The following is an 8,667-nucleotide window of genomic DNA, read 5'->3' on the forward strand; positions in this document are numbered from 1 at the left end:
TTCCAGTGTGTGCTGGTGGTCATGCGCATCAACTGTCAACTGCCTTTTAAGCTCCAATCAGACTTTCTGCTTGTCTTTGCCTCAGTGAGTGTGCCAAATGTGTTAGATCCCATGCATGCACACAATGACATGCATGTTGTTGAATTCCCTTGCATGCGATCAACAACATTGCTCACCATGTCTGCTCTGTGTTAGCTGCTGGGATCGATCTATAACTTGTACGAGTGCAGTTTCATCCGTGAGTGCATGTTGCACCCGCTGTTGTACTTGTTCCTATTGCAACTCATTCTCTCGTCTATTCAGCTCATGTTCTTCCTTGAGTTGCTGCTTCAGCACATGCAACTCCTTCTCTGTTTTGTTCTTTGTCTTCGTGTGATCTTCATGTCGCGCAATAACCACATAGCTTGAGTCTCCAAAGTTGCTTTGATCACAAGTGGATATGTTCGAGCTTGCAACTTTGTCCTACCTCTGTTTTGTCAACAACCATCCTCTTGCATTTGCCGCATGCGGGTGTGCTGCTTTTTATTTCTGCTGATGGTGTTGCTCGCTCTGATGCTATTACCATCTTATCTTGATGTCTTTGTCTATGAACAACTTGGTGTCTTCATAGGTAGGCAAACTCATAGATACTTGCTTGGCTGCAACCCATGTTGCACTCTTAACAGTGTCCTTTGACTCTACTCTCTTAAAGGCCATTGTACTTGTGTTGTTGAGAGGCAGATGAACAGCTACAATACCTAGAGACATGGCAACACTCATGGCATGCAATCGTTCAATCGAAAACCAAAATGAACTTGAGAACTGACTTGCAACATACATGTGTGACTCATCATGAAAGTTGCGCAATTTCCGTCAGGAGGTTGGGAGACTGACTACCACAACTGCACAAGGCACAATTTGGGTTGTCAGGAGGCTGACTGACTGTTGGAACTGCACAATGCATGGTCCATCCTGGCCTGTTGAGGACTGAAACTACGCAATGCGCAATTTCAGTCAGCAGTGACATGCAACTAGCAAACTGCATTACACAGTTTCTAGGGTCAGTGGGAGACTTCCTCCAAGAATTGCGTAATGCAAGCTTGGAGGTCAGTGCCTGGCTAGACTTGCACAATTTTTGGAGGGAAGGTAGAACCTTTTCTTCCAGAAATGCGCAATGTTAGCCAGGTAAGGCATGGTCCAGGCCAAGGCAGCCTAGTCTGACCGATGGGTGACTGAAAACATGAGAAGTGTGAATGCATGATGAGATGAGTGCAAACAAGAGTGAATGATCATTCATGCAAACAACAAGCGCAAGATTCAGAATACGGAAAATCATGCATTGTTAGGATATTCCGACACATAGGAAATAGTTAAGTACAACTTGGTCTAGTATAGAGTTAGGTATAGAGTTAGGTAAAGTGTGTTTCTTTACCTTGTACATTTTGTAACTTACAATCCGACGGTCACGATATGTAGTGATCCGACGGTTCATTCTCTCCTCGGTATTACCGACACTTGATCCATGGCTTAACACCCGATTGGTCCATGATTTCTATTTAAAGCGCATGGAGGGTCATTTGTAGGGTAATCCATCTATGAGAGAAGCTTATGTAAATTTTCATTCTTTTATTAATAAATTGCCTGAAGTGGTCGCGTTGGCTCAGGCCGTGGACTGTTTCCCTCTTTGAGGGTTTTAACCATGTCAAAAATACTGGTGTATTGATCTGCGATCTGGTTGTGAGTGGTGTCCTTTGGTGTTCTGTCTGAGGAACTTACCCTGTAAATTCCTACATGCATGTGTGTAAAGCGAGTCATCGCAACGATGACCGTCCATGTAAAATAGTGTTATGCATGCGACAATAGTGAGATTCAAATGAAAAATGAAACGATGTTAGTACAAGCTAGTATGTATCAAAGCGACAACAAGCGCTCATAGAAATTAAATAGACAACATTCATACAAGGCAAAACACAAAAAGTGCCAAAAACGCAGCACGAGACATGAAAAGCGAGCTTACCCCAAAGCAAATGAGTTGAATGTGCTGACGACTCCTAGATGCAATTTGGGATGTTAGAGCTGCAAGATCAATATGGGGAATGAGCTCTGCAACGTCTGGTTGATGAGTTTCGATAAAATCAAGGTTGCGACGCACATGCCACAAATCTAGGGAAAGCAACACTTGGTGGGCGGTTTCTGAAATGATCCTTGCATGTAACATCCAACTTCTAAAAATATATCCCTGAAGCAAGGGATTCCTATGCATGTTGCCTCGGGAGGAGTAGCCCATGCATGAAAAATAGTTTTGCTCGGTCCCGGAGGGAACCGGTTAACTCAACGTTACATGCAACAGTATTCTCAGCTAGGAGGAAAAAATGCGCATTTTTGGGAGGGAGATGGGCTGGTTGTCCAAAGGGATTGCACAATTTCTTGGTAGAGCAACTGACTGCTGCCCAGAATTGCGCAATTTATGGGCTGAGAAGTCCTGCTGGGATGAATTGCACAATTTTCTCGGTGAACAATGATAGGCATATTTGCGCAATCCTGGAGCCCAGCAGACTGCCAGACAGAATTGCACAATTTCTAGAGGGAAAGTTGGTTGCCCTCTAGAATTGCACAATTTCTTGAGGGAGATGCTCAACCTACAGCTGGACTAAGTCCAGTGAAACAACCTGTGAGGGGGATGCAACAAGCTTTGATAGACAGGCTATTCTGCAAGAAAATCATTGAAGCTTGTGTACTTGACAAGACAAGACATGTTGTTGTGAAAGGTTGGTAGGGAGGCTCCAAAACAAGGCTAAGGAAAAAATTTAGAGGGTGGTTGTAGGCGTTACAATAGGATCTTAGCTAGATAACTAATTAAGTTATTAATTCTTAATTATATGGCCCAACAAATTAAACTCTTTTTAAAAAAAAATAAGCCCTTGAATATTCACCAATTTCCTTTGTTTTCGTAACTAGATATGATAATAAAAATTTCAGAGATAGTAGGCTCAAAAATTAGTTACAGTCTATGGTTATTTTCATGGTCTAAAAATCCAAAGAAAACTTGCATTATGTTCTCAAAACCTGCAAGTGTCCTCTTTATACCACATAAGTGTACCTTAATTACTGAGTTTATTCTTCATCGTCTGAGTTTCTTGCTGCAAGAATATAGGGCATAAATTCTCAGTGAGAAACTGTTTGATGTGATCGATATATGGTGCTTTTTTTGTTGAATCTAGTCGGTGGGGTTGCTTACAATGATGTTGATAGTTTTGTGGATAAGATATATTTATGCTACATATAGAAATAGATGTATCCATCACTATTTAATATGATTTGTATATTTAGAAAATTTAGTAAAGTAAAAGTAATGAAGGGTATGTAAGGATTCTCATCATTCAAAAAAATGTATGTCCACCAGGAGCTGTACATACATCGTTTTGTTGTCTTAAGAAATATAGCAATTTATACGAAACTGCAATTGGATACATGAATACTGCATCTACCACCATGGCGTAAGTTTCCATCCCAAATAATTTTTTAGATTGATAGCTATGAATGAACTAAACAAATTTCAATCAAGGCTAGAAATGGTTTGTCAATGTATTTGATAAATAGAATCAATATTTATCTACTAATTTGGAGACGATGGTGAAAAATCACAGGAAAATTAGTCACTCCGATTGTTTCCATAATAAAGGAAAGCAACATCCATGTCATCCATCCAACATTCTTCCTTATCCTAGCTCAAATTCCAGACTTCGACCAACTCTAGTGGCTTTCTATAGTAGCTGTAGTATTTTCATTTAGCTATTCATCAATATGTCTTGGCCTCAGCCTTAGTATTTCTATGTACAGTTTGAATTCCACTATACAATTGTTTGTACCATTTCTTTTATTTTTACAAACTTGTTCCTAATGATCTTATGTTTGTGATAACCATCGTCCCTACATGTATGATTCTTTGTCCTGGAATTTGTATATATTTTTAAAATATATGAGAACATAATTTGATATTTAATTTATCAACTGCGCTCCTCACTATATGGTTATAGAAATAAATGCATGAACAATTCTAAGTTAATTATTTTGTTTCTAAAGAACCATGTTATGAAAATAAGAACCATCTCTATTATTTATTTATTTTGGAAGTTGCTTGAAGAAATAAACCTAGAAGTTGAGGTTTGCACTACATAGCATAATCTTTCTTTGACTCAGATCTATCTCTATTATTTATTTGTTTTGGAAGTTGCTTGAAGAAATACACCTAGAAGTTGAGGTTTGCACTACATAGCATAATCTTTCTTTGACTCAGATCTATTTCTTTGAGTCAAGTATTTCTTTGACTCTTGACTCGGATCTATTTCTTGGGTAATTTATTTGTCACAATTATTTGAATGATATTAATTTGGTTAATGCTTATCTTTGTATTTTTTTATTTTTTCTATTAAATTTGGTAAGAATCAGTTGCTTTATAAATGTTTTTTTTCAAATAATATTCATTTATTTGGAAACTTTTTAGAATTAATATTTGTAGTAAAACATATTTGCACATTAACATTAAAAAGTTATAAAAAAAAGTAAATAAATACAAATGGTTTTCATGAATAGCTAATGAAAATCAAAGTATATATTATGTGCATTTTAGTTTGACTAAACATGTGAAATGATGAGAAATTTTTTGAGAGTTCTAATAAATTAACATTGAAACTTGTAAGCTTATGTAGATATCTTATTCGCTAGATTGTGAAGTTTCTCTTCTTTCTATTGCTAAAAGCTTCTTTTGCTATTATAAATAAGAAGTTTTTTTTGCTATTATAAATAGAAACGATGTATCATCCATTTTTCAAGCAACTAAGAAACTTCTTTCATTTCTCCAATTTTCCTTCTTAGTAGAAATGTTGATTATGTAGAAATCTTATTCGCTAGATTGTGAATTTTCTCTTCTTGCTATTGCTAGAAGCCTCTTTTGCTATTATAAATAAGAAGTTTCTTTTGCTACTATAAATAAAAACGATGTATCATCCATTTTTCAAGCAACTAAGAAACTTCTTTCATTTCTCCAATTTTCTTTCTTAGTAGAAATGTTGATTATATAGGATAATCCATGGGTGCCCTTTTGTACACCTATATGGTATTAGAGTACATCTACATGTCCTTTCTATTCTCTCGATGTATCTTTGCACTTTTAAAAATAATTACTAATTTAATAATTTCTATATATATATATTGCTACTCCATATTTTTGCAACAATCCCAATTTTTTTATAAAAATAAAAATTATATTTTTTATTATTTCAAATATTATAAGATTAAAACAAGTACAAATTTAGAGTACACTCAGACAAAAATATAATAACGTTACGTTCACAAAATTAAAATTATATTAATAATATCTATTTCATTATAATTAGTTACTTCTTGATATTTTTTTTCTGTGTAAAGACTAAGCTATTGTATTAAAAAGATGAAAAAATATTTACAAAGAGGCTCTAGCCTCTGAGGATGCATAAAGCCACCCCCTGTCAGAAGAACGCAGCAGGTGCACAAGGCCACCTGAATTACAAAGATAGAGTCCATAGAAGTGAACATGGGCGAAGCAGTGGCAGGTGGCCCCCTGACTTACAAAAGAGATCCCTTCAAAAGAACAGCAGTAAGCATAATTGACTATCCAATGATTCATTGCATGTATTTTGTGGCTTGCTGCTGGTAGCATTGTGGCATAGGAGAGTAGCGGGACCATTGTTTCCAGAGTTCTGGATACCCCACGAACTCTGAAAGGTCCCCTACCCAATAACAAAAAACTGGGCGCCGCGGAAAGAGATGAAACCCCACCAAAACTCCAAAACATGACCATTGAACAGCAGAAGAAACTAGAATTAAGCCTTCGGAGGCTCACCTTGCGCATTGTTGTCTACTTCTGGCGAGAGAGGAAGCCAGTCAGACATGGTAGCATCTTCGGTCACTTCCAGGCGAAAATCCGGTGGATGAACCGGCTGCAGATGCGAGTCCAGACCAAGAACCGGCTCCACAGGATTGACGTCGTCTGGAGGAGGCTCTTCAATATTACCAACCTCCGCAGTCTCCCGGGCATTACTAGTTTGAACCTGCTCCCCAACGTCCTCCTCCTGGCTGGCAGAATCTTCCTCTTCCTCCGTAGCAATTACAGTAATCAGGAGAGAGACAAGAGAATGATTTCTCCGGCACCTGAAGGTGAAGCGGGAGGTATGGACTTGGCTCTCTAAAGGTTCCGACTCCTCTGAGGGAGAAGACGGAGGCTCAACTATGGCCAGCGGCGGAATTGCTCTGGCTTGAGCCTCCTGCCGTCTACTTATCCCCCATACACCTCCTCTTCTCGGGACTCCTCTTTGTCTCGGTGCCATGAGCAGGGGAAATCTCGAGCTCTTTACAGTAAAAGGCAGAGTGTCAGGACGCAAAGCCTTAACTCTTCCACACAGAACGACCTTAATAGAAGCCTGAACAGAATTATGGGCCCTCCCGATCCCCTTCACAGTCGAGAGCCGAGAGAGCGCAGGCTGGACAGAGGTGAAGCCTCTGCAGCTCCTCACAAAGCCAGAGATCGGCCCCTTTCCACCCTTAACATCAAACAACATAACAAAATACCGCTCATACCAAACCTGGATCAAATGCGCCATTAAATAGACCTTTGCTTGGAACAATCTGGATACATACTGAACAATCCCCATCGAATCAGGGTACAGGGCGCTTAAAGTCGCCTCGCTTGAACCCATCTCCCACCTGCAATGCCGTCTCCTCAGCATTTAAAGGTATTAATTCTTCGCAGAGCCACCGAGTGTAGCCGTCCTGGCAAGCCACCTCATGACGCCAGCTGCCCAACGCAACAAGCTCAAGCGATCATCAAGCTGCCACCCGCATCCGGGCAGTTACTTCTTGATATTGATATTAGTGTTTTTCCCTATTATAACAATCCATTAATCTTGAAAATAAATCTTTTTGAATGTCATGCTAAAATAGTATTAAAGTATCACATTGTAAATTATGAGTAAGGTGGCAAGCTTATTCTCTTGCGCTATGCCTTTACTCTTTGTGATGATTCCTTTTCGGGTTTTATTTTATGTTTCAATGCTTTTTTTTTTTTAAATTAATGGCAATAATTGTTTAGGTTGAAGCTGGAGACTTCTTTTCCATCTCATTTTCATAATTTAAAACAAAATCTATCATAAACTAAAACTCTCGCTAATTAATGGCTTAACCTTAAAAGCACACCTTAGCCAACTACTTGTATTCATTTCATTACGTGTAAAGAAAGGTTACCATTCTCCAAAACCTTTAACTTTATAGCAGCATCTTTCGAAAATAAAAACGGCCACCGTCAACCAAACATTATTACTTTGAATTTGATTCCCCTTATTCTGCTTTCCACGTGGTCGAAAAAAGTCGGCTTGGGAACACCGCCCATTATTATCTTAAATGGCGTAACAGGGCGGTTCTTCGATTCATTTCCCCTCCTCCACAAGAAAGACGGCAGAATTGGAGCTTTTGCTTTGCCGTATCTTCAAGCAATGAGCGGAAATGATGGTGGGAGGATTGTTCACTGTATTCAAACTCGAAACGTAAGGATCACAGCGGCAGAATTGGAGCTTTTGCTTTTGCTGTATCTTCAAGCAATGAGCGGAAATGATGGTGGGAGGATTGTTCACTGTATTCAAACTCGAAACGTAAGGATCACAGCGTAGCGTGTTCGAATCCTGCAGGCCCAACCTTGATTTGAAGATTTCCTTGTGGATACATTCATGGATAAATACAAGCAGCCGCAGCAGCGCGAATCAGATTTCATGAGGGGAAGGCCCGTTGACGAGGGCAGAAAAAGAAGAAAGGTAAGGAAGCTAAATGAATTCACAAAGAGCAACAATGACGACAGCAGCGGCAGAAACTCAAACTACACATCCTTCTCTCTGCGCAAACAACCGCAACCCTATGGAAAAATAGGAGAAGGATCCAGAAGCCGATTGCTCCCAACAGGACTCCATTCCCAAATCAATGACAGTCTATACAAAACCTCCGCAACAAGCCCCAGATTGCCGCCCCAGCGGCCGGTTGACAAAAAGAAGGCGGTCAATTGGCGGCTGGCCTGTTTTATGGCTAACGAGTATCTAACCCACGGGACATTGCTGGGAAGGCCATGGCCGCCGCAAGATTCGAACCCCAAATGCGGCCATGAAAATAAGTATAAATCGAAGCCTAAGGCTGCCGCTCTTGATAAGTATCATACGCTCACAGATTTTCTCCGAGCGGGCGACGTCCACCTTCCCGGGATCGTGAATCCTTCTCAACTGGCGTCATGTGTCGGATTGAACGAATAAACAACCCTACATATATGCTCCCACCCTCCTCAGTGCATCATTGCAAGGGCGGTGTTCGAATCGCGCGCAGAAGCTGCTGACGTATCTTTTCATTAGAGTTATGGTTGCCAGTGCAGGAAGATCTTCCTTCATTACAAGTTTTCAATGGAATTATCTATTTTGTTTTGAAAGGTTTTCAGTGAAACTGCCCGTTTTGCTTTTAAATGTCGCGTGCATACTAAATCCCGACGGGAATCAGGGGAAATATTCGCAGATTGGATTTGTGGCTGAAGCGTGCATTGGATCACCGGGCTTCAAGAAAAATACTGATTAAATTACAGAAGTGTTGTATACTGATTAAAGTACAAAAAAGTGTTGTACT

Source organism: Pinus tabuliformis, chromosome 1_2, assembly GCF_031772625.1.
Source record: "Pinus tabuliformis cultivar Carrire ecotype Pingquan chromosome 1_2, CPIR1, whole genome shotgun sequence".
Taxonomy (NCBI): Eukaryota; Viridiplantae; Streptophyta; class Pinopsida; order Pinales; family Pinaceae; genus Pinus; species Pinus tabuliformis.